Genomic DNA, 27,986 nt, shown 5'->3' with positions numbered 1-27,986 from the left:
TGGCCGTCTGTGGTTCAGGAGTGAGCAAATCTCACAGAATCCCGCAAGATCACGTGAGATTTCGGCACAGACAGCACTGTCCTTGGTGGTACTCTGCCATCTACTGGTGGTATACTGGTACTGTTTCCCTTTTTACACTATACTAATACTAATGAATTAAACACCCAAAAATAACCATTTTCCCCCCCAGTAACATATAGAAACACACCGCATATGTTCAAAAACACTTTTTTTTAAATTGTCAGCAACTCTTGTTGCGCCACATGTACTCCTGTTCACTCATGACCGTACCGCCAGGCACAGCTCAAACTCCATCCCTGTGAGATGAGGTGGAAACACTGGCCAGCTGGTGCCAGGAAAGCAACCTCTCTCTGAACGTCAGCAGAACTAAAGAGATGATAGTGGACTTCAGGAGACAGCAGAGAGACACTCCCCCATCCATATCAGCAACGCAGAGGTAGAGAGGGTTAGTAGCTTCAAGTTCCTTGGTGTCCACATCACAGAGGACCTGTCCTAGACACTCTACACAGACACTGTGGCCAGGAAAGCTTGCCAGCAGTTATATTTCCTGAGAAGACAGTAAGTTTGGCATGAACACCAGCATCCTCACCAACTTCTACAGGGGCACCATCGAGAGCCTGCTGACGGGCTGCATCACAGTGTGGCATGGGAACTGCTCCAGTCACAGTCGGAAAACACTACAGAGTGTAAAAAAAGACTGAAAGACAGCTTTTAACACCAGGCTGTCCGGCTCCTCAACTCAGCATAAAACTGCCCAACACACTGCACTTTTTCCTCAATGTTTATGTTATTTTATTGCACACTCTTGTTCTTTTTGCCAATGTTATTTATAGTGAGCTGAATGGTTCTTCTTGTCACAACATTTCATCACATTGTGACTGTGCGTCTATATGCATATGATAAATTAAGCTTGAACTTGAACTTGCACGAGTTACTTTTAGTTGTACAGCATCAAACATAACATCTAGCTGAGTATGGACTGCAGGAAGCCATCTTTTGACTTTTGTCTACTGAATCCAATCACTTCAGTGTTCTAGGAGAAGAACCAGAGTAAAATAACCGCTGAGAAAAACAGAAGAGGAAGGAACAGCTGAGGCTTGGTGGAATGATCAGACGCCGTTTGTGGCTCAAAATGACCAGCTGACCTGTTCAATGTATAAGAGCAGCAGCAGCGAACATGACCTCCCTTTGTGATTCTGGTCTGTTGGACTCTAAATTGACCATAATTGACTAAATTAACATTATGCTGGATTGAAGAAGACTTGAAACTAGTGATTGAGAGCAGAATGCGAGTTCCAGGCACTTCAGCATTAACTGTGATACATACTCTGCAACAACAGAGAAATGTGTTCGTTTTCTCAAGGTGGAAAGAAAAAAGTTCTTTCTGGCCAGGACATTTCATACTTCACGAGGAACTCAAGTGCCAAATTTCGGCCACTTCAAATTAACCAATCACAAAATAGATCTCGGACACGACAGAAGAAAAATGTTCTGCCCGGATGATGAGTCGAGAACGAGCTGCAGTGAGGCTAAATCAGGCTTTAACCTCACTCTCCAGAGCTGGAGGTTGCCACCTGGCAATAATAACCCACTGAGTTAGGCCCCGATCGCATAGAGATGATAGCCACTTCAAAAATGCCCCTTAACAGAGCAACCAGCTCATGATCATGTGATCAACCAGCTGATCAAATTTGGATTCAAGCAGACATGGAGCTCTTATATAGTAAAGCCCTCCTCTTGCTCTAATGTGACAATGATGAGGGGTGCGATTCTGCACCTGTTTCCGAAAACTTGAGAATATACTTTTAACACGTTTAAAAACTGCAAGAAAAATGTGACGCAAGAGAGTCACACCATACCATACCACCATTTGAGTACATACCAACGCAAGCTATGTTGTACTGCTTCTCTTTCTTAGTTAACACTCACACACACACACATGCACAGACAGGCCTGGAAATGCAGCTGATCACAGTTCCGAATAGGGCGGAATAGTGTATCAATTGCCTGCATCTCGCCTTCATCCTTTGTGGAGGAGGAGGAGTAAGAGGCTTTGGGGGGTTTACACCCCCAGCAGAACTTTGGTAAATTACGCTTCTGACATTCTCTGATTTAGCTAATCAATTAGTAGCCTCCCATTCTTCCTCCCTTCTTCCTTTCTTTGATTCTTTTTGTCTTCTGTTATGAGTATTTGATCAAACAGTCATTATTACATGACTGTGCTTTTGTGCCACTTTGGATGACAATGCAGTCTGCCATAGAAAGATGAAGTGAATTCATCATTAGTTAAACACCTCACAGGTCGGCCTCTCTCTTAGTTCATTCCATTCTGACCCATTTTTACTTGACACTGGAACTTCATTATTGGTGCTATTTATGGTCACCATGTTTTCTATTGTAAGAGTGAGAAGATCAATGAATCTGGCCTGATTAGCCTAGCTTAGCATAAAGACAGCTAGTCTGGCTCTCTCCTATGTTGAAAAATACACCAACCAACACCTAATGCTACTGCGAAGAAAACATGTAACACAAATGTATGTTTCTGTTTGTGTATAGAATTAACAAAGATCCATATGCAAGGACAAGGAGTCTTTTAAAAATAGTGAGAGCTGAGTGCAAATGCAGCCTTCTTTTCCCGGACTGAGAAGATTCATTGCCCGCCACTGACAATTGGATTTTAATCAGTATTGTGTCAACAAGCAGATCAGGAGGTGCAGTGGAAATACACACTTACCTGAAACAAACTGCTTAGAAATATAAGGGGAACACCTAAAATCATACATCAGATCTAGATGAAGTATTCAAGTTGTAAATCTTTACTGATGTATGTTGAATCATTTGTTGAGAACTGCGTGGCTTCTGAATTGGGTTGCAACTAGTTGTATGTTTTTACTTGTGTTTTATAGTTTTTTATGATCGCTAAAACTATTTTTTCAATACTTTTAACAACTTTTCTAAACTCTTCAACAGGAACATTTAGTCATTCATAGCACATCATAAAAACACTAACATCAGATGGAATTACAGAAACTGCATTATTGTATATTTGTCAGATCTGCTCTTATACAATAGACAGTATATTAAAGAGATCATAGATTGTGTTTTACACTGCAGTTTCCTTTGAACCCTCTCTACATTTTTGCTTTGTTGGGTTTAGTAAATGCATGAATTTAGTTTCTTTTGCTGCAGAAATGCAGTACAAAAAATGAATGACCCTTCTCAGAATTATAGATTATATAATTATAGCATTATAGAACGTACGGATTATTCAAAGAAGACAGACAGAACTGCTGCAGTAAAGGCTTATTTGTAACAGGACACTACTGCAAGATAACATGGTACTCATCTTCTTCCTTGTCCTGGTACTCGTGTTCCTCTCCCTTGTCCTGGTACTCATCTTCCTCTTCCCCTTCCACTTTGTTTGTTAAAGACACCAAACCTGACAGTGTCTACAACTTGATAACAAAAGGCAAATGTTTCAGTGTGAACACAGATAACTTGGGGCCAGAGGAAGTTGCCAACTTAATGTAATGCCACTAAACACTAGAACAGGCATCCCCAAATGGGGGTACCGGTCCGGACCGATTGATGGTTCTGTCCGGACCCATGACCAATCTCTGATGAATTCATGAGAATACATCATTTTCAAAGAGCATTATGTTTTTTTTCAACGTCGCGGCTAAAGTGGGCACAGCTACTCCAGTTAATACGACAATGACTTAACTGAATTGAGCCAATCAAATCGTTTGGTTACCCTCAGCGCACCAGAGAGAGAAAAGAGAAAGACAGCGGTGGCAGCATGGCTTGCTCCAAGAGAAGGTAGTTTGATATGAAAAACGTAATCGTAAAGTAAAAAGTAATCCACTGAAGTCCGAGCTGAGGGCATGCAAAATAACCGAACTTCAAGGCCAGTATGATGACAGACCTACCCGACTCATCACGCATTCATTTACAGCCCAGCAAACGTTCGCTAAAGGTATCACATTTAGTGATGGGACAATTGTGAAGGAGTGCTTGAACGCCGTTGCTGATACATTATTTGAGGGGAAAGAAAGAGATGAGTTGTGTTCTGTTTTTAAAGGCCTTAAGTTAATTCGCTTGGGACTACTTTTATTTGTGGTAAAATATTTAGTTGATTACTATACAAGTGTTGAAAATTGACAATAAATATTGTTGAAACCATATGAAAATGTGGGGTAGGCTATAAGACACAAGTTGGACTTGTGAGGTTCGGACCTTCACTTGGAGGAAATTTTAGTAACTGGACCCGGTGTCCCGCCGTTCTGGTGTTGGACGGGAATCCGGTGCAGCTGTGGAGCGCGGATGGTGAAGACGGTGGTGATGATGATGATGATGATGATGATGAACTGCCCGGCGGCTCGTGGAGGCACCGGGGTCTCGCCGTCATTATGTCTACTGCTGTGCGCTCTGACCCTGTTTTGTGATATATGACAGACACGGCGTCTGCCACTGTATAATTTCTCCTCAAGTTTTAATTATTCCCGCATGCGAGGTGCGGAGAATGCGATCTCAATTATTATATACAAGACTACACGCTACGCGACTATAGGAGTAGACTACAAGACTACAGTTTGCCATCTCATTACAAGATCTTTTTTGTGTGAAATGAACAACTTATCCCTAACACTGAATTTTTCATAAATTATACTTAATAGCCCAAATAAAAACATTTCACGCCGGTGCGTCTTTTACGCATTCTGAAGGTGCCCGTTTTATCTTGGATGGGCTTGGATTCGGACATTACTACATTTCAGGATTTCCAATGGTAACAGATAAGGTCATGATAATAATCATCTTGCTTTATTATTATTAGCACTACCATCTCCTCAAACTAAACAAGCAGCATCTCGGAGCTGTCATTTTCCTAAATGAGCCGCGGGACTCAATGTTTCGCGCTGTAGGGGATTTCAAAAAGTGACGTGAGTGGAAGAGCGGCGCCGGGGCAGAGTGTGTGTGAGTGAGTCGGAGACAGAACGGGAGAGAGATAAGCAGCAGAAAACTGCTCAGAAAAATCCAAATTCTTTGACATAAAGCAACTTTTTTTTTTACAGTAACGCAAATAGTTACTTTCCCTGGTAACTAGTTACTTTTATTATAAAGTAATTCAGTTACTAACTCAGTTACTTTTTGGAACAAGTAGTGAGTAACTATAACTAATTACTTTTTTAAAGTAACGTTCCCAACACTGTCTCTCAGTGAAAGCTACCTCCGGACAAGAAGGTCAGAGGAGAGGGTGGTAGGGGAGATGATGAGATCAGATGGGAACCAGGTAGAGTGAACAGCTGATGAGAAAGTGATAGACCAGAACTGCAGGCTGCTGAGACTCCAGCGAGGCTGTGACTGCAGGCTGCTTAGACTCCGGCGAGGATGGGACTGCAGGCTGCTGAGACTCCGGCGAGGATGGGACTGCAGGCTGCTGAGACTCTCTTTGATAACTACACTTCCACAACTTGCAGATACAAACTAAGGAGTCTATATTTTTAATAGCAGCTGCAGTTCAGACATGTTCAACCTTACATTTACATTCAGGGCATTTAGTAGACCTTTTGATCCAAAGCAACTTACAACAAGTACATTTGTTGGAAGAAAGAGTTACATGTATATCTCTATCAGTACAGTAAGCATTTCACAAGTTTCAAGCATGCCCAACGTTTCAAGTTTCAACCTCTCCACTTGCTCCAAGCAACCACATAATAAACCATGTGCAGTGATAGGTGTATTTTCTGACTGAGGCGTTTAAAGCAGGGCTTCTTAAAGTTTTTGGGGCCAGGGACCCCTTACAGGGGAGAACATTTTTCAATGACCCCCTCATAATCGTAAGACAGATTAAGCACATTTCAACCACCAAGTATGAGTTCTTTCAAATATTTCTCCATGGTCACCAACTTGACAATTACATTTTGTCTGAAGAAAGGAAGGAAGCTGCATTGTATCTTGTTGGTAAGTCAGAAACCAACTGTAGATACTGGGTTTAGGCATTCTGTGAGTAGAGCTAGTTGTAATATTAAGTCTTGTCTAGATAGCTCGTTTAAATTCTTGTGAAGCTGTTCATACTGAGTGGGCAATTACCTAGTTTTTGGCCATCTCAGCTGTAGTCAATAGACTTGATTGTAGGGAGGGGCTAAACCTGCATGAGGTAAACCAAGCACTTAAGAGCTTGTCACTACAGCGTCAGCTGCAGCATCAGGACAGTCGAACAAAGACTGTCGAACAAAGACAAGGGAGTCGATCTGTTGGAGTCTAGACTGTCGAACAAAGATAAGGGAGTCGATCTGTGGAAGTCTAGACTGTCGAACAAAGACAAGGGAGTCTAGACTGTCGAACAAAGACAAGGGAGTCGATCTGTGGGAGTCTAGACTGTCGAACAAAGAAAAGGGAGTTGATCTGTGGGAGTCTAGACTGTGGAATAGGGTTGTTTGGTATACTGGTACTAATTTGGTACCGGGGTACTGAGGCATTTAAAATGGTACTATATTGCATTTGGACAGGACCGGTACTCGCAATGCCAGCTGGCAGCACCCGCAACAGCGCGGGTGATGTCACCACGTTGTAACTACAGCTGATTCACTGGCAAGGACCACACCGTCAATGAGATGCGTTTAAAGATTTATTATTATTGACAAAAGAAAATTAAGTGTCGAAGATCTTGGTTCTTGAGTTCTCGAGTGCGTTGTGGGGATTCTTGTAGAGAATCCGCCGCCGCTCCCGGGCAGCGACGGACCCCCAAAAACCTCCAATTACTTAAGAAAAGATTGAGCGGCTCTGAGATCTTTGAGATCTGAACGGATGTAGCGGTCGTACGTTTGGGAGGACCGGCAGCCCATGGGACGTATGAAGTGTTCTGGGATGCCACTACGGGAGGCTGAAGTGGCCGCTCCGATTCTGAAGGAGTGCCCGGAGTAGTTGTTGGGCAAAATACCAGACAATGAGAGCACGAGGCAAAAGTGATGCTGGGACTAGAATCGTGTAGTCACTTGGCCGGACTCGGAAATGAAGAAGGGATCTGTCATGTTGTGCTATGAGATTTGCGGATTTTGCTAGGTTTTCGAAGGGATTAAGTGGTGATTGGACCTTGAAGAAGAAGACGGGTGTGGGCGGACCGAATTAATTGGTTTTGGTTAGCTTTAAGTGGAACACCATGATGTCGTCTGGTTGAGGAGGTGAATACTGAGGAAACCAACAAGGCGAGCAAGAACATGGCTTCCGAGGTTCTGGTGACTTGAGGAGTGCCATACCTGGAACGGATCGTGTGGAGGCAGGTGGACAGCAAGTCGACAGTAAGAGCAAGACGACGAGGGTTTGTGGCTGGCTCTTGGCGTGGGAGTCATCTGGGGATGGCTGGTGGCCAGGCTCGAACTTCCGGTTATTAGTCAAAGTCAAGTCAAAGTCAAAGTCAGCTTTATTGTCAATTCTGCAATATGTGCCAGACATACAGAGGAATTTAAATTTGGTTTCTCTCCGACCCACGGTGTAATATAACAAAACAAAATATATGTACAATAGATAAAATTAATTCCAAGTAGTGCAAGAGAAATTCAAAATCACAAAAAAACTGAATAGTGCAAGTAAGTAGAAAAACAGGAGATGAAAATGTGCAATGTAATGCAATATATGAACTATATAAATATGGATGCAGTTTAAACAATTAAGGGCACTGATGATCTGTAACGTGACTGGTGCTTTTCCTGATGTGGGGGGTGGGGGGGTCAGAGTCCAGAGTTCTTGGGGGCAGAGGGGAGTGGAGGGAGAGAGGGGAGGGTGTTGAGCTTCCTTACAGACTGGTGGATGAAGCTGTTTGCCAGTCTGGCTTGGAGGCTCCTGTACCTCCTCCCAGATGGCAGGAGGCTGAAGAGGTTGTGTGAGGGGTGGTTGGGGTCACCCACAATGCTGGTTGCCTTGCGGGTAAGGCAGGTTCCATAAATGTCCAGCAGTGAGGGGAGCAGGACACCAATGATCTGACCAGCCACCTGCACTATGTGAGTCTTGCGGTTGGAGGCAGTGCAGCTCCCGTACCACACACTGATGCAGCTGGTCAGGATGCTCTCGATGGTGCCCCGGTAGAAGGAGCACATGATGGCTGGGGGGGCTCTTGCTCTCTTAAGCTTACGGAGGAAGTACAGGCGCCGCTAGGACTTCTTGGCCAGTGATGCGGTGTTGATTGTCCAGGAGAGGTCCGCACTGATGTGTACCCCCAGGAATTTGGTGCTGCTCACTCTCTCGACAGCAGCACCGTTGATGGTCAGTGGGGGTTTAGGGGTGTGGCCTCTCCGGAAGACAATAACAACCTCCTTGGTCTTTCCGATGTTTACAAAGAGGTTGTTATTTTTGCACCACATGGCCAATTGGCTCAAGAGAGTCTAGCTGCAGACATCCACCCACACGCTCCGGACATCCACCCACACGCACTTCCGCTGCAGACAGAAACATCCACCCACACGCCGGAAATCGGATAATAAAAAATAAAAATCGGAAAATAAAATAAAAATCGGGCGTTACGATGTGTTTACATAAATGAAAGGGCGTTAAGTAATGTGTTTACATAAATGAACGAAATAAATTAAGTTATAAAATCGGATAAACGCTTCCGGTTTTGGACAGAAGACCTGACACTCGCTGTTATCTTTAAGCTGGAGCTTATGGCTCTTCTCTTTCTGTAAATACACACACCTTATTCAGATTCCCTCTGTGTTATACTGCAATCATCTCAATTTAATATTTGATAGGACACAAACTGATACTCGTATTGTAAAGCTGAAGGGCATCAGAGATTGAGGCTAATAATTATTTTAAATACTATGTATGAGTGGACAGGAATAGTTAGAACAATTCCCCTTTAGCTTCACCTTTTCTGACATATTTATATTAGGTCTAGCTATGTTACATTCTGTTGTCTTAAGGTTCGACTGCATTCCAACATAATTTATCATATGTTATTAGCACTTTTGCATTCCTAAATTCTTACTCTGAACCATCATTCATTTAATATCTGGCTCTAATTGTCTATAATATTGTCTTACCTTGTGCTGCTGGACCACCTTATTTGCCCATATTTAAATACGACAAACTCAAGTCTGTTTTAACTTAGCTCTGTGATTAACCAAAGTGAATAAGTAAAGTCATACAAAAAATCAATACATTGTAAACGTTATAACACTTTATTAAGAACACTCAACAGATAACTGAACTCAGAACCTCAACACACACACACACACACACAGCAATGTCACTGGCTGTCCACCCAGCGACCCAGAAACATGGCGTTGACCCGAAGATCCTCCTCAGCTGCCATGTTAAGGAAGACCTCCATGTCTTCCTGAAAATCAAATGTGAAGAGCAGGGGGTACTTTTCTTCTTCATCAGTTGAAGAACGTATCCTTTCCAGGAGCTCCTGCTGTTCTTTTGCGTCCATATTCGGAAATGCGGGCTCGACCACCTTCCCCTTGAGCAAACCTGCATTCTGACGCAGCCAGGCAACTCCAGCCACAATGTTGTAAAGTGGCCCCTGTTTAATGGAAAATGAAATGCCACCAAGTTGGAATAATTTTATATTCAATTATATTATTTTTGCAACCAGTTAGTTACTTAAACTAAGACTTGGAACTGTAAGGTTCTACACCCCGGACTGCAGACAAGCCCATCCAGATAATAACACATCAAATTAGACAACAACGGCACTGTGGTGGGAAACATAACTGGAGGGGGTAAGTCTGTCTACAGAGACGAGGACCTGAAACTGTTGAACACTGAGTGAGTTGAACACCAGAATAATTTTGTCCTCTTTAAATACTTAAAATAATGAAAGATCATCACACCTAGGAGAATGGCACATTCTTTACAAAAGATTATTGTCATGACTGAATGGTGGAAGATTCAGGGAAATTAAAGATTGTTGTAGGAGTAAATGAACAAAAAAAGAACAAACAAATGCAACTTAACATTAACAGCATTAAAAATATATAAATAAAAACGTACCTCATGAATTTCATCTCGCCTTCTCTTCTTCAGTTTAAAAACTGGTGGCACCTCACCCCGAAGAAGAGCCTTAGATGTGTCAGTCCAGTGGGCAAAGGGTTTGCCATGGCTCAAATATTAAGAATTAAAGGAAGAAAGAGAAATTAATACACTACAAATACAATAGAGACACTCATGTGTAATCATTTCTTAGTCAAACAAAGGTGAACATAATTTGGCCTTACCTTCCAAGGTCAAGATTTTCAATCAGCATGATACACCACCATTTTCTCAACGATGGCATATCAGTCTAATAAAATAGAAAAAATATATATCCGCCATAATATAAAATAACTTTTTGGATAGCTTTGAATAAGCAAGGGAACTTACAACAGTGAAGTCAAAGGGTGCATCCATGACTTTGTAAAGGGCATACTGTAAATAAAACAATAATTTTATGTTAATATTTTTTAAGCACAAAGAGTAAATAAATCCGACCAATAGTCACACCTACCATCAACATGAAGATGCCACAGTCGATGCCATACTTTTGCTGTGGAAAGCCCTATCATGTCAGAAATGAGTTAGTATTTGTACTTCTAGTTTCACAGTATCATTAAACAACAATATATTTACCTCGATGTCCAAACCAGTCGTCTCTTTCCATGGCCCAGGGCTGAGAGACTGACAAAGGTTTCTAAAATGGAACAGACAGCAGCATTTAGAGCATATCAATCATGCAAAATATGGCCCTTTTTCATGTACCGCACACATGACGCAATCTATTTAGTCAGGAACAAGATCTTCATGCAGTCACACACACCATTTCAGCAGGCTTTTTATGGTACCATTATATAAACTCACTTAGTGGTTTCAATTTATTGTAAGTTTAGGAGTTCACAGTATGTGGACATTTCTTGTTAAATTCTAAGGTTAAGTTGATATCCAATATTCATGTTATATATAAGCAGCACCATAAAATGGCTGCTATACAGATCAGAACATGATCTGGAGAACAAACATTTTGGAACAAACAGAAAGGCATTGAAACTGCATCAATCAGGAACATCAATAAGAACCATCATGCAAGTTTGTGTTAGTGACCTCAACAGTTCTCTCATTTCTAGATCGCCAAATCCAAACTGTGCATGTTCACATTTGGAATCCAGAAAGAATATCTCTCTCTGGCCTGTGTTCAAAACCTATGATTGCAGTTAATGACAATTACATAACATTGCGTGAGATGACAAGACAACACAACACAATACCAACTCAATCACTGAACAGTCTAATATGGAATACTGATTATTTTTCAGAACATTAAATGAAAGTTTAGAAAAAACGATACCACAATGTGCATTAAATAAGTACAATTTGGAGTACACTCAGTGTGCAAGAGGTAGTTTGGTCTATTTTCGTAATTTCATAATTTGCGTAATGAAAGTCACATGTCATAGTTAGTATCGCTACTTACAGATAACAAGAAATGTCCAGGTTTCCAAACAGGAATTACAACAGCGTCTCTGAAGTAAACATCATCCTAATAATAATGAAAAAAGTTGAAAATAAACTGTGAAAATACAGGAAGAATATATAGACAGAATTTTTAGAATAACAACTTATTGTCCTGCAACTTCTCTTCCCGATTGTTCTGATTTATGCATTTATTGTAAATGGGTATGGTTTTAAGTTCCCTGAGTTTATAATTTAAATTGAAACCAGTAGGGCATAATAGACTTACAGGTAAACTTGAAAGTGGGTCACATGCTGTTGGATATCGCCAAGTCGGAACAGCATAGAGATCAGCCACAAATATGCCCTTCCCCTGTGTAATAAATTGAAATCATGAGCAGAGACATCAGAAACAAAAAAGTATGTTCAGAAAAAGATTTGTAAATATTCTACCTTTGACTGAGCAATTTGTTGGATGAGCTCAAAACATGCATTTCCTATCTGCAGAAAACAGAAAAAAGTTTAACTTGACTGCATACTTAATTTCCTCTAAACATAAAGAGATCCATCAGCTGTTAACTTACGGTTGATTCCATTTCGTTATTCAGGCCAAGGGTCTGAAAGTCAGCACGTGTCAGGCAGCAACCCCTCTGTGTTTTGACAATCAACTCCGTCCCTGGCCTCTCAATATCCAAGATGTACGCAAGCTGATGAGATAGATTTGTGTGTGTGTGCGTGTGTGTGTCATTAGAAATTATTTCACATAAAAAATATCTTCCTAAAATTGTAATATTTTCCCAAGGAATTTCATGGGTGGCTCGGTCAAGAGGACAAACGGCTCCTTTCAAATTTCACAGCGACCTAATACATACCAGTTGCTCCTGGACAGGATGACTTTGCAGTGTCCATGACGCTCGGCATGGTCCGACTTGGTCACATTTTGTGATGGACTCACAGTGTGCTCCACATGGGACCATGTCTATCATCAAGGAGAACTGAAGTTAACAAAATACTAACAAACAAATTAACAAAATAGTTATTTTGAAAACCTACTAACCACCATTGTTCAAGTTTGGGTCAGTGAGAAGCCTTTTTGGCTGCAGAGGGGTACCAACTGGCGGGGGTTGTTGCTGTAAGGACCTTCCAGGTCCTGAGGCTTTGAGAAATCATAATTAAATCATAATTATTCAATAAAAGCAGTTTCACAAATTACAACTGGAAAAAAAATACTTTTCTTTGACCTCATATTTACCAAGAACTGCTTGTCCAACGCTGTTTAGGAAGATGTCCTGCACCTGATGTGTTTCATGTCCTCTCTGTAGCTGCTGCTCCAAAAGTTTTGCATTTGTGTTGCTGTTTTTATGATGAACAAGGTTTCTCATCAAAAAAACGTGTGTCGATGGTGCCATGTTGTTCAGAAAGTAGTTGTTTTTCTGCATGCTAGAAAACAGCTGCTCAGCCACCTGGCTATTAAAAGAACCCTGCAGTTCAGGGACCAGATTGATCCTTCTTAAGACTTCCTTTGGATCGTTTGTGTTGGCCTCGTGGAATCTGTCATATAAAACATAGTGGTCTGAGGAACCAGTGACAGGATGTCCATCTTCATCGGGTCTTTGTAACTTTTCAGTAAGCCATAGTAGAGGGACACTGAGTTTTTTCTGCTGTGCTGCTGTGATGTTCTCTTGGGTAGATGCAGCCAGTCTCCCTTCATGTGGCTGGAAAGGCAGGGAGGTTGGGGATCGGAGGTTGGCATGAGTTGCCAAGCCCCGAGCAAAATCGTAAACAGACACATTTGGCATATGCATCCAAGACAATAGAAGATCGGCATAATCTCTTGGAGACTCGGCCCTTAGGTTGAACTTCAAACTGTACACCACACCATGAGGGCACAGGATCACTGACCACCCACCTATAACAAAAGGTTGAAAAACAGTTATTATAAAATATTCAAATAATTACTCTCATAGTTCTGATGCTCTATGTGCGATGTCCATTACCAGATGCTCCCCAGATTTTCTGGAATATTTTATCATATGAATGACGTGTCTTCATTTCCTCCCTCAGTCTGACAACAAGATCCATCCGCGATCCCTTCGAATCCAAATTGCAGGCCTTACAGAGCTTGCGCACTGTTGAAACCTTTTAAAAATACAGAGAATGAAAGAATTACGAAGGTTCTGTCTACATATAGTGTTTATTTGGCAGAAAAGCACCGTCCCTCTAAAAAAAAGCCTGGCACTCTTGTAAAAGATATGGAAAGATGCTGGGTGCAGTAGCTTGCCCCTGGGTATGGCATAAGCTCTCTTCTCATTGAGAGCAATTGAAAAAAAAAGCTGCATAAGGCAAATCAAACATGAGTACATAAATACATACATACAACTTTACCTTCTGCTTCATGAGTTCATCAACAAGCCGGTCCTCCGACACCATACTGACTTCTGCTTCAGTGGAGGACTTTGAAGATGAACGTTTTTCAAACTCTGTGTTTAACACTGTCTCGGATTTACGTGTATTCTTCCCAATCCAAGGGGCCCAGTGCTCAAAATTAGGATGAACAGCAAAGGTGTTTTTTGCTTGACCTAGGAGATAACAAACCAAACAATACATTAATGATGTGTTTGTTAAGTCATTAAATGAATGTTGTTACAAATTAGGAGACATTTGAAAGCATGTTAATACTTTTGAAAAATCCCTGTGCAATCATCTCCAGTTGAACAGAATCCCAGAACTCTTCGATGTTCACGCCACCAGTGAAGTCATCAGAGGCTTCTTTCATGTCAGTCACTAGTAGGAAATAAAATGTTTTCGTTAACACACATAAGTACGCATGAATGTATGTGTGCGCACACGCACATTTAAACACTCTAAAACCACACTAGACATTGTAGCTAACCAGGTAAGTTGAAGACGCCTTTTTTGTGCAGATCCATCACAACTATTGGCGGGTAGTAGCCACAGCAAACACAGGAAAAGGAATAATCGTGGTTCATCAATGCCTGAAAGTGGTAGTAGGCATGGAGGATTGTGTCTCTAGCAGGAAATGTTTCATTCCTAAGGCTTTCCAGTGTGTTTATCACCTTGGACACAGAGACGTTGTTCTGAAAGAGATATAACAGTAAAACATTTGTTTTAAAACATTGCATATTCTAGATGAACAAATAAGTTATTAACAACACACACACACACACACACACACACACACAATATATTTGAGCATTTTTCATCAGCCTAAATATTCCATTGCACCTACCTGCAAGTTGTGTCTTAAAAAAATACATAATTCAAGGCTCAATACAATGTGGTCGTCAAAGTTATGGAGTCCGTCTGTCCACTCTTGGTATCTATAGGACATTTGGCACTGTGGACATCGCCGGAAATAGGTGGAAACATCTGGTAGAAAGAAAGTGAGTAACTATTTAGGTGTCATGTTCAAAAATTGCAAACTATCATAAAAATAAGTAAACAATAACTTACTCTTAATTACACCATTCATGGTGATTATCTTGGCATTGCTGGAGATTCTTGCTGACTTGTCTGACCCTGGACAGAAGGTACAGATCGTCTCTGTTGGATGCAACTCAGTCACATAATCAGTCAAGACCTTTGGCTTCACCAGGTCACCAGGTAGGTCTGCTGGTAGCTTTTTAAATGTATATATGTATTGCACAAGCCTCTTCAACTCTCCATCCAATGGTGGGTAGACAGTGCCCTGGTGCTGATTAAGTGTACTTAAACAGGCTGTCTCTGTCTCTGTTTTAAAGATGTCGCGGTTCATTTGAAATAAATGCCATTTACTTATGTTTTTGTGAACACAAGAGATCCTGGGTTTGGCACAAGGACAATGCCACGTGTTTTCTTTTGAGTTGTATGTCACCATGATCCTGCCAAGGCGACTATAGTAGTTTACCGTCGGCTCATGGACAGAGAAACACAACTGCATCTGGGGTTCTTCAAGTATGACATCAACACACAGAGGCACGTGACACGCCTGAGCATTTCTTTGCCTTTTCAGACAAGTTGCCTTTTTTGCATCACCAAAAAATTGCAGTTGCACCATTTGGGATAGGATTTCTTCTTGTAGATGTTCTTCTTCAACTGTATCTGTGCAGTACTGCAGTGAGTGGATGTGTTCACAGTGCCTAAATGTAAGCCCACTTCTTACTGCCATTAAATGATATTGCCTACATTCCTCCAACTCGCACTGTACTTTATGGAGATGACCCCAGGTTTTATTTTGGACATGTACTGGCACAGAGAAGCCATGCCTTGAAAAAAAATGTTACAATTTATGTTTTAATTGTAGAAAAAATTAAGCTCAAAGACGATAAATTCTCACAGCACAGCAAACTATTTAAAGGGCGGTAATTCAGTAGTGGTTGTAGTCTAGACGAATTAGTCCCATCAGAGCATCAACTTTAACTATTATTGGCATATAATTAATGATGAGATATATTTCTACCTCATACTGTACTTTACATCTGTTTCTCTCTCTCATTATATGTTTTATGAACTGTCTGAGCCCCAGCACCCTATTGACTGGGGGACATTGAACATTTAGAATCTGAGACAGGATAGTAGGCTATTACATAACAGTAATTCATTAACTTTTATCTGTTTTATTACATTTTTCATCTCTTTTACCCCTTTTAACTGAACTAAGTGCTATGATCTCTTAGTTATAAACAGATTGTATGAACTAAACAGGCAGATCGAATATTTAACGATCGATTTTGTCTATTGAATGATATCGCGGAGATGAACAGCTGATAGGTGCAACTCTAGTTAAAGCGAAACGAGCTGCGTCAATTCAATTCGTGGTAATTATTTTATTACAACTTAACTCTGTTACGACGGAGTATTAGGGCCACATGTGAAAAAAATATTTTTGCCGTGACGAGATTAAAATCGACACGTCGACTTTAATGTCCACATGTCGACATTAAACTCGAAACGTCGGGAATCAAGTTGAAACATCATATCGACTTTAATCTTGACGTGTCCATTTTCCGTTCCTCTGTCAGCACGCAGACGCTCCGGGCATCCTCCCAAGCGTGCAGCGGATGACATGAAGTTGTCGGCAATAACCCTGGGGTCATTGTTTGTGGTGTAGGCCTCCATCCAAACAATATAGCGACTAAAACCGTCAATGCAACCACTGATGGCAATGCCGCACTACTACAGCGGATGGCTACTTCGTGTCATCCGCTGCACGCTTGGGAGGATGCCCGGAGCGTCTGCGTGCTGACAGAGGAACGGAAAATGGACACGTCGAGATTAAAGTCGACATGACATTTCACCTTTATTCTCGACATTTCGAGTTTAATGTCGACGTGTCGATTTTAATCTCGTCACGGCAAAAATATTTTTTTTCTTCGTGGGGCCCTAATACTCCGTCGTAGTTTTGGACTACAGATGACTGTCAAAAGTCCAAATCTTAAAATCGTTTATGCTCCCAACACATCGACAAATCTCTAAAATCGTTTAATAAGACCGACTATAGGCTAGACAACGTTTGCAAAAAACATTTGCCTATCTTACAAAAATGACACCTAGCTAGCGTTTGCCACCGTCAGTGTGGATTAAAACAACAAATGCTTCATATTGGTGTAACGTTCTGTTATTTGTTTGATGAAAAAATCTAAACTTAATGAAACTAATAGATCGGAAAATAAATGCAAGTCTCGTGCATTTATAATTGTATCGCTGTGTTTTGAATAGTCACCTACCATAACCTCCAAGTGCAGCTGAGCCGAACGTCACATCTTCGTGCAGTGAGTCCCGTTGTTACACCGAATTCTGCGACCCACCGAAAAGTGTGACCCGAGGGGGCGCTGTTGAATAATGTGCAACTCGCGCTCCAGACATCCACCAGCACGCAATTTCCGGCGTGTGGGTGGATGTTTCTGTCTGCAGCGGAAGTGCGTGTGGGTGGATGTCTGGAGCGTGTGGGTGGATGTCTGCAGCCAGACCCCTCTCAATTGGCTGACCTCCTTTCTGTAGTGGGTCTCATCATTGTTGGTGATGAGACCCACCACGGTTGTGTCGTCCGCAAACTTCATGATGTGGTTGCTGCTGAAGGATGGAGCGCAATCGTGGGTCAGCAGCGTGAAGAGCAGGGGGCTGAGCACACAACCTTGGGGGGCCCCCGTGCTCAGAATGATGGTACTTGATCAAGGATCAAGGATGCTTTAATTGTCATTTAACATGTACATGATAAACGAAATGCAGTACTCAGGTCTCAGTGTGCTACCTATGCCCTGTAATTTAATTAAATTAAAATAAGCTATGTAAATATCAATAAAACATACTAAAATACAAAAACACACACATTAAAAAAGGTTAGCAGCATATTGGTGAGTGCAAGTATAGCAGTAAAGTGCAAGTCAGGTCAGCAATCGGAGTCATGGACATAAAGTGCATTTGTGCCGTTAAACAGTGCATAATCAAGAGGCGTTTAGCAGTTCAACAGTCTTATGGCATCCGGGTATAAGGTATTCCTCAGCCTATTTGTGTTTGCCCGGATACAATGCAACCTCCTGCCAGAAGGAAGAAGGGTAAACAGTCCATGTGCTGGGTGGGTGGAGTCCTTCATGATGGAGGCTGCTCTGTCCTTGCATCTAGTGATGTAGATTCTTGACAGAGATGGAAAACTGCAGCCGATGATTCGCTGGGCGGAGTTGACCACCCGCTGCAGTGCCTGCTTCTCTGCCACTGTGCAGCTGCAGTACCACACAGTGATACAGGAAGTGAGGATACTCTCCACCACACACCTGTAAAACGCTTTGAGTATGGCTGTGGACATGCCTGCCCCCTTCAGCTTCCTTAGGAAGTACAGCCGTTGATGGGCCTTCTTGATGGTGTGCATGGTGTTATCCCGCCAGGTGAGTGTGTTGGTAAGGTGCATGCCAAGTTATTTGAATGTGTGAACCCCTTCCACATCTGCATCGTCGATGTAGAGGGGAGGAGGGGTAGGGCCTTTCCTGCGGAAGAACACGATCAACTCCTTGGTCTTCTTTGCATTCAGGATCAGGTTGTTTTCCCTGCACCAAAGTTCCAGTCCACTCACTTCCTGCCTGTAAGCCGTCTCATCCCCATTACTGATAAGTCCCATCAAGGCTGTATCATCTGCAAATTTAACTATGATATTACTGTCGTAGTGTACTCTGCAGTCGTGAGTGAGCAGTGTGTACAGTAGAGGGCTGAGCACACAACCCTGGGGACTGCCGGTGTTGAGGATGGTGGGTGAGGATGTGAGGTTATTAATCCTAACAGACTGAGGTCTGTGGGTCAGGAAATCCAGTATCCAGTTGCAGAGTGATGGAGCGAGCCCGAGTGCTGACAGCTTGTTGACCAGTGTCTGTGGTATGATTGTGTTAAAAGCAGAACTAAAATCCAGAAAAAGCAGTCTCACAAATGAATTGCTAGTCTCCAGATGTGTGAAGGCTTGGTGGATTACGGCTGAAACTGCATCAGCAGTCGAACGGTTCTGCCTGTAAGCGTACTGGTGACAGTCGGATGTGATGTTAATGGAGTTCTTGATATGTGACATTACCACTCTCTCAAATGTTTTCATGATGATTGGGGTGAGAGCAACAGGTCTATAGTCATTGAGACAGGTGACCGTCTGGGCTTTTGGCACTGGAATGATGGTGGATGTCTCAAGACATGTTGGTACAGTGGCCTGTGCCAGGGAGGTGTTGAAGATGTCACACATGACCCCTGAGAGTTGGCGTGCACAGTCCTTTAGGACACGACCTGGAATGCCATCGGGTCCAGCTGCTTTGCGTGGATTTATGTTCTGTAGCAGGAGTGCAACCTCCCTTTCTGATGCACTCAATGTGTAGTCCCCTGGCAAGGATGTAAGCTTGGTGGTAGGGGAGTTATTAGAGGCCTCAAAACGGGCATAAAAGTGGTTCAGAGCATCAGGCAAGGCGGGGTCGTTGGGGCATTGCACATTCTTTTTGCTGTAGTTAGTGACACACTTTATGCCCTTCCACATGCTACGGGGGTCATTAGAAGTGAAATGCCCCTGTATCTTTAAAGCATAGTCTGCTTTTGCTGTCTTAATGCCCTTTTGCCAGGCTTCGCCGTGCGTCCCTGAGGGTGTCGGAGTCCCCGGACCTGAACGCAGCGTCTCACGCTCTCAGAAGCGAATGCACCTCAGCATTCAGCCAGGGCTTTTGGTTAGGAGGGATCCTGATGGTTTTCCTGATGATGACGTCATCCATTCACTTTTTGATGTATGACAGGACTGATGTAGTGTATTCTTCCAGATTCACCTTACCATCCACCGTTGCTGCCTCTTTAAACATCTGCCAGTCTGTGTACTCAAAACAGTCCTGTAGCATAGAGATCGCTCCACTGGGCCACACTGTGATGTCTTTCTCAGTGGCTTTCTTGTTCTTCAGCACAGGACAGTAAGCGGGGGCCAGCATGATTGAGATGTGACCTGAAGAGCCGAGATGGTAGCGGGGGAAAGCTTGGTATGTCTCACGTCTGTTGGTATACACTTTGTCAAGTGTATTGTTGCCTCGAGTGGCAATTTTGACCTGCTGTTGCAACGTTGGGAGCGTATCCCTCAGACATACATGATTGAAATCCCCTGCAACCACATACAACGCCTCAGGGTATTTATTCTACAGAGTGTTAATGGTGTCGTGCAGCTCTTTCAGAGCGGCAGTGGCATTTGCATGTGGTGGTATGTAGACAGCGATTATGAGCACAGCGGTGAATTCGCGTAGCAAGTAATGTGGGCGGCATTTAATAATGAAATGTTCAACTGCTTCAGAGCAGTGACTGCCAACTACTGAACAGTTTGTGCACCAACCTTTGTTCACGTAGATGCCAATTCCCCCTCCTCTCGTTTTCCCTGACAGATTGTTTCTGTCTGAATGGAAGAAAATCCTCTCATCTAGCTGGAAAGCGGAGTCCGGCATGTTATCCTTTAGCCACGTTTCCACCAGCACCATAACACAGCAATTCCTTAGTTCCTCCTGGCCCAGACGTAATCGCAACAGGTCCATCTTATTGTCCAGTGCACGAACACTTGACAAGAAGAGGGAAGGAATAGGTGGTCTGCGTACTCCGGCTCTCATCCTAGCTATCAGTCCTGCCCTCTTGATGTGATTGATGTGTTGCTGCCGACCCTTACTGCCTGAGGCCTCTCACTGAGGAAGTCCAGCAGCCAGTTACATAGCGAAGTGTTGAGCCCCAGCTGGTCCAGCTTGGAGAAGAAGCCTGTACTGCTAAGGTAAGCTTTGATGGTGTGTGTTTGGATTGTCCTGATGGAATGGGTGTAAGTGATGAAAGAGTCAAGGTGATAAGATCGAACGATGGAAAGGTTGTGTTGTATTGGTCGTGGAAGTGGTGGAAGCTTTCCAAGTCTGGCTTGGAAATCTTCCAAGGCTGTCAAGTAGGAAGAGAGGGTTGAGGGTGATATGGAGGAATGGCTTTGGGAAGGTATCGACGTGAGGTGCCAAGCTTCGGAACTTCTGAAATGGGAAGCAGGAAAGAGAGTCAGATGGTGTTAGTGTGACCGGGAACGTGAGATGCGCGGAGAACATATTGATGTGCGACGGAGTGCCAGATGAGGCTCCGTATGAATGGCATGATGGATGGGGAGTTGGTGCGTCCTTTGTTAATTACCTGGCATTTGTTTGCAGGCTCTGGGGGCCATACTGCTTCGAACCATCTTCCGTTGTAGAAACCCCCAAAAACGACTGAAGGAGAAGCGTCGGTGTACAGATGGATGTCATGTGGGTGAGTCAGTTGGTCGTCGTAGAAGAAAGTAATTCCGTTCCGATTAGTGAGAAGGTTGAGCCACAGACGGAGTGTGGCGAGGAGGGGCCCTCTGTTTTCTCTGCGGATGATGGAACTCCGAGGTCGGAGAAGTTAGAGTGGCCAGGCAAGGGGCGGGTGGTGATGACGGGGGGGAAATTATGAAAGATCATCCAAGGGATGGACGATGTATGGAATCCCGTGGTTGTTGGACAGGACCCAACAGAGGGCTTCAGACAAGTGGTCGAAGAGTTTGGGGATGCTTTTGCAGCCAAAGGTGAGCCTGATGGCCAAGTAATATGCACCACGTCAGCGGACACCGAAGAACGCCAGAAGTCGGGGTAGATAGGGGGACTTTGAAGGCGCTGGTGATGTTGGTTTTTTGAGAGCTGCGACCCTTTAACAAGAATGTCTCTGTAAAGGGAGAAGGCGCAAGCGAACTCTGTAGGAGTAAGCTCTCTGGAACGTGTGGGTGCTCTCACTTTAGAGTGGGGGCACCCTCATATCCTTCAATAAATCTGTCTGCGGGTGGTTGATGGAGGGAAGGTGAGATAGGGAGTGCAATGTCGATGTAGTTACCGTCAATTATTTGCCTACGTAGGCTGGTGGGAACTGGGAAAGCTGGGATATAGTAGATCCCTGCATCCCGGCACTGGCATCTCGGTGCCAGGAGCCCGGGCTGAAGCAAGCTGCGGTGGTTATTGAAAAGCGGCAGGGGGCACTGGCTGCCCGGTGCCAGGAGCCCCGGCTGAAACGGGCTGCTGTTGTTGTTGGAAAAGCAGCGGGGCGGGGGGGGGGGTCATGCGTCCCGGTGCCAGGAGCCCCGGCTGAAACGAGTTGCTGTGGTTGTTGGAAAAACGGCGGGGGGTGCTGGCATCCCGGTGCCAGGAGCCCTGGCTGAAACAAGTTGCTGTGGTTGTTGGAAAAAACGGCGGGGGACGCTGGCATTCCGGTGCCAGGAGCCCCCGCAAAGGTTAGCTGCGGTGACGGCTGGAACTGGATGGCGGTGGGCGCTGTGGCGTTTGCCCTTGGGGTTGTAGGTTGCTTTTGCTGATGGTGACAATCCTGATGGAAGTTGGAGGGTCCTGGAATCTGTCTGGGCGCTCCCTCTGGAGTGTAGAGATGACGAAAAGTGGTGGCGGAAACTCTGGAGTTGTTTGATCTGCTTTTGATGCTGCTCTTGTTTTCTTAGGGGTGTGTTATTTGAGGGTACTATTAGCCCCCAGTTCTTTTGTTGGAAGCCCAAGGATAAACCTGAGAAATCTTCAGTTCATGAATATAGCATTTGTTCAGGCCACGGTAAAGTATGGCAGGCCTGGGCTCGGAATGGCAGGGCTCCCACGAGATCTTGGTCGAAACGAACCCCGTTTCCGGGTGCTGGATACATTTTATCTTCTTGGGCTGTGACTTCCCCATACGGAGGTTGAACTTTCACGCAACCGAGTCTTACTGGTCAGTTGTCTCTGACGTAAACTTACCGAAATGTAATATGAATCGTGTTTGAGTATTGTCCTTCAGGCGTTCAGGGTTTTTTTTTTCTTTTTTTTTTCTTTCTTGTGCGCTCTTTGCACGCACGCTGTGTTTGCTGTTGATGTGTCTTTGTGAGCCTAAAACGGCTTGCTTTTTTCGATTCACGAGACTCTATGAACTTTTTACTTTTTATGAACTTTACTATGAATTTCTTACAGGGCTGTTTTCAAGTACAATATAAATATCAAATCTATGAATTTGAATATAAATATAAATTATGAATACATTTTCACAGGGGTACACCTTCCTCAAGAGAGCTTTATTTTTGAAAACCTCATGAAAACACATTTACAGTTGTGGAAGAAAACTCTTCAGGTCCAATTCTGTGGCTGGTTCAAATGAGGTTTAATCACTGACAGTGGAGAAAAGACAATGTCGCGTTGCCACACAGTCCATTCTAAATTATGTGAGGTGAGGGATAACTTTATACACAGAACCAAAGGGGCAGGTCTAAACAGTGGATTTACATAGATTCAATACGCGTCTCTCCCAAGAGGAAGAGACATCCTGAGACAACATAAAGGTGTGACTTCCCTCGGAACAGCTGGGTTCTTTCTACATAGTGTCACAACAGGGGCCATTCATGAAGGCCTTGATCAAGTATGTGAGATGAAGGTGTTTCGGAGACGGTCCAGGAAGGGGGACAGATCAAAGGGTCTTTTCATCAACATGGCAAGGGTTACATACAATGAATGCAGCTCAGCAGGACATTTGATGTTCCAGAGAGAAAGGAACATTATATGGGATACAAATAAGAAATGTAAGGTAACACATTTTCTTCTACAATTCCCCCTTTTGTCCTATAGGACAACAGTAAATACACAAGAAAATGTAATCAAGTGAAGTAAGACAATTACAATACATCAATTCTACACAATGAATCGAAAACATCAGGAAATAATTCTTTAGGTACGTTGTGAGTAGTTCGTTGAATCATCATTTTAGTAGTCACCTTAGCTGTAATAATTTTACACATTGCTCTGATACAAGAAAAAATAACAAAAAATATAAAACAGATTAAACCAACAAAAACATATTGAACTATATTTGTACCCCAACGACCAATGAGTGTTTCCAACCATTCAAAAGGGCTACTAATATCGCTGGTGTGCACTTCATCAGCAATGTGTTTAACATGTGCAATGACATCAGAAAGGCTAGCATTATAATCTGGCACATAAGTACAACATTCAACACCAATCACTGCACAAGTACCACCCTGGGATGCTAAAAGATAGTCTAAAGCTGCTCTATTCTGTAAGGCAACTAGACGGGTTGCAGCCAGCTCTTTTGATAAGAGAGACAAACCTAGGGAAGTGGTATTAGCTAAATCCTCTATACGTTTGGAAAGATATCTTATCTGATTCAGGGAAGACAATACACCATAACTGGGAATAAGCATGCCGAATAGACGGCTCCAATATGTCTGTGAGTGGGTGATTAACACATCTCGCTTAGATCTTGTTGACCTTAATCCTGAGGGAATTGTAGGCAATTTATCCACAACTCGCATTGCTGGGACTACGTAGCCCAGGCCACACACTCCGCTCCAACCCTTAGGAAGATATTCATATGCTTTTTGTCCACATATCCAGTACATCCCTTTTCCAGCTGGGACGGAACAAAAAGAAGCCGCTGTGGCTAACCTAGAAAAGTTAATGTCAAGTGTCGAACAAGCTGTAGGTGAAGGGCTGTAGTCCGAAGTCCATATTCTGGGAGAACTTCTTGGTATTGGATAAAACAGCAAGTCACAGTTCGAATGTCCCATGGCATGACCAACTCCGGTACCTTTAAAACACCACTTTAATGGTCGTGGAACTACCCTAAGAGGGATGGCAGCAGGGACATCAGTGCATGTCTGACACTTGCTTGTAGATGTTTTGCAAGGTAAAGGTCTCAGTTCAGGTGTAACTGGGCACAGTTCATGGGTGTAAGATGTGTGTGTATTTAGGTGAAGTAAATGGCACGTGTCGCAGTCAGAAATTGGCAGAGCCATCAGGGGCAGGCCTTCATTTGTGCTATGTGGGATGAATCCACATACGTAACAATTGGTAGAATTTGAGCTGTGATAAGCTACCATTCTAGTCAGGTTTATATAGGTGTTTGTGGAAATCATTTGGTCGTGTGTGGAGATTGTATTTGGTCCAGTTTCCCGTTTCTGACGAAGGCTGGAGACTGCTGTCGAGGAGGGATGAGCTATCCCTGATATGTTTCTTTCTGGTGGCTCCATAGCTGCAGTAGTAAGAGGGGGATGTTCCAAAGCAACCTGCTGTCCCCCTTGGTTCATACTGGCAATGTCAAGGAGCCACAGGAACAATAATCCGGTCACGAGCAGCAACATTGGCGTCCTCCGTCGGCATCTGGTCGGTTGAGTCCCGCTCCGGGTTGTCATCCTGCTGGGCTGTTGATTTTTTGCAATGTGAAGCGTGGATCCACGTGGGACGTCCTTCACACTTCACGGCAGTGTTGGTGGTCAGTAGAACTTGAAACGGACCGGTCCACCTGGGCTGAAGAGCGTTCTTTCTCTTGAACTGCTTCACGTAGATGAAATCGCCGGGCTGGAGGTTGTGGCAGTCACCGTCAGCAGGAGACGTCTGGGCTGCAATCACCTGTGAATGTAGAGCTTTGACAGAAGAACACAGTCCCTTGCAAAAGTCAATGATAGTTTCATCCATCAGGGCAAGTTCTAGGCATGAAAGTGGGGGAAGAGGAGTTGTTGGAGTTGACATTGGTCTACCCATTAGAATTTCATGAGGTGACAGTCCTGTCTTTCTGTTGGCTGTGCTCCTCATGGTCATTAAAGCAATGGGCAGAGCGTCAGGCCATTTTAAACCTGTTTCAGCACAGATTTTTGCAAGTTTGTTTTTCAGTACTCCATTCTGTCTTTCCACTGCACCGGCAGATTGAGGATGGTAAGGAGTATGAAAGCAATGTTTAATCTGAAGTGCTTTGCAGAGTTCTCGCAAGACAGAGGAGGTGAAATGAGTACCTCTGTCACTGTTAATGCTGTGCGGGATGCCAAACCGGCAGACAATGTCCTTGAGCAGCACTTTAGCCACTGTTTTTGCGTCTGCTTTTCGGCATGCAAAGGCTTCAGTCCATTTTGAAAACATGTCTACAATCACAAGAACATATTCATATCCACAGCATTTTGGCATTTGTACAAAGTCAATTTGCATATTTACAAAAGGTCCCCAGGGGGGGGGGGGGATGGGCTGCTTGGATTGTCTTTATAGGTTTTCCTGGATTATGCTGCTGACATGTTACACATCTTTGGCAAAATTGTTCACAAATCATTGTTATACCAGGAGTAAACCAGTGTATGTTTATTGCAGCAACCATTCCCCCTTTGCTCCTGTGTGACACACCGTGTGCCGCACGAGCAAGTTGAGGAATCAGGGCATGTGGGGCCACTACGCGGCCGTCGTAGAAGCACCACAGTCCATCAATGAGAACACAACCAGCTGACAACCAGGCAGCACGCTCAGAGGTGTCGGTGGCAGCTTGTAAGGCAGCCACGTCATGAAGAGCGGGAACTGGCTGTACAGTGGAAGTGGTTAAAGCACACATTTTTACTACGAGAGAATTTGAGGAAACGGCAACTGTCTTGGCTGCAATGTCAGCCTTTGCGTTTCCCCGGGACACATCATCTGAGCCGCCCGTGTGCGCCTCGCATTTTACAACCGCAAGCCTGGTAGGTAGTAAAACAGCCTCCAAAAGTTTAATTGGTGTACCAGAAGAGGTAAGAAAACCGCGGTGCTTCCATAATGTCCCAAAATCAAGCGCTACTCCAAAGGCATATCTAGAATCTGTGTAAATTGTGGCAGAGTTATGTTTTGCAAAGATGCAGGCTCTAGTTAAAGCAAAGAGCTCAGCTTGTTGGGCTGAGCATGAGGGGGGGAGTTTTGCAGCTTCTAGAGTCTCAAATAGGGAACAGATTGCGTAACCTGAATCAAGTTCTCCAGTGGAAGAGCGGGATGAGCTACCATCAACAAACAAAATCAACTCAGAATTTGCAAGTGGTTTGTCTAGTAGATCGGGGCGGGGGGTGAGCATATGGTTAACTAAGATTTCACAGCTGTGTGGTTCACCATCAATTAGGGTAGGTAGAAGTGAAGCAGGGTTATGGGGGGGAACAGCGTTCAATCGTCAAGTTAGGTGTGGAAAGTAGGACTATCTCATAACGAGTCTGTCTAGCGGAGGAAAAATGTTGAGTTTCAGAGCGGAGGAAAAGAGAGGAGACAGAGTGGGGAACAAATAGTGTTAGTGGAGATCCCAGTACCATGGAGGAGGTAGTCTCTACAGCGTATGCAGCGGCAGCTACTGCTCTTAAGCAAGGTGGGAGTCCTCGCGCCACAGGATCCAGTTGAATACTGTAGTAGGCAACGAAGCGCTTTCCGGAACCATGGTGCTGAGCGAGTACAGACTGAGCAAAACCACAAGTTTCATGAACATACAAAAAGAATGTCTTGGTGTAATCTGGCAGGCCTAGAGCAGGAGCTGAACAAAGAGCCTGTTTCAAAAGTACAAAAGAGTTCTCAGCATCAGTAGTCCATTGTAGAGGTTCAGGTGAGGATGGCATGGCAATGTCTTGGAGTGGCCTTGCCAACAGAGCATAATCTAAAATCCATTGGCGGCAGTATCCTGTAGCTCCTAAAAACGATTTCATTTGTCGAATGGAAAGAGGCTTTGGCATGTTGGAGATGGCAGTAACTCGACTAGGTGAGAGAGTGCGTGTATTACCTGACAATTGGTGATATGTAACAGTGTCTTTGCATAATTGAAGTTTGGGAAAAGAAGCTTTGTGGCCCTTACTAGCTAGAGCTTTCAACAGTACCACAGAGTCTATTTCACAGGCTTCTGCAGAGGGGGAGGCCACCAAAAGATCATCCACATATTGTACCAAGGTGCTTCCCCCAGGAAAGACCACATCTGACAAGTCCTGTTTCAAAGCCCTGGAGTAGAGGGTGGGGCTTTCTGTGTAGCCTTGTGGGAGCCTCGTCCAGGTATACTGTTGGCCCTTGTAACTGAAAGCAAAAAGGTACTGGGGCTCGGGATGAACAGGGATAGAGAAAAATGCAGAACAGAGATCCACCACTGTGTAGTGGGTAGTTGTAGGAGGAATGGAGGAGAGGATGGTGGTTGGATTGGGAACTACAGGAAAAATAGGGTTCACACAGTCATTAACTGCTCTGAGGTCTTGTACAAAACGCCAACTTGTCTTATTTGGTTTT

At 43.8% G+C, this 27,986-nt stretch overlaps 1 protein-coding gene across 1 annotated transcript in view; it reads right to left on the bottom strand.

Moving 5' to 3' along the window:
* Positions 1-27,986, bottom strand: part of LOC311031496 (uncharacterized protein) — a gene marked incomplete at its 3' end in the record, with an annotated part of 104,639 nt that overhangs the window by 29,271 nt on the left and 47,382 nt on the right. The window lies entirely within an intron of this gene.

Source organism: Eutrigla gurnardus (assembly GCF_963514095.1).
Source record: "Eutrigla gurnardus genome assembly, chromosome: 20".
Lineage (NCBI taxonomy): Eukaryota > Metazoa > Chordata > Actinopteri > Perciformes > Triglidae > Eutrigla > Eutrigla gurnardus.
This window is presented reverse-complemented; position numbering and strand designations above follow the sequence as displayed.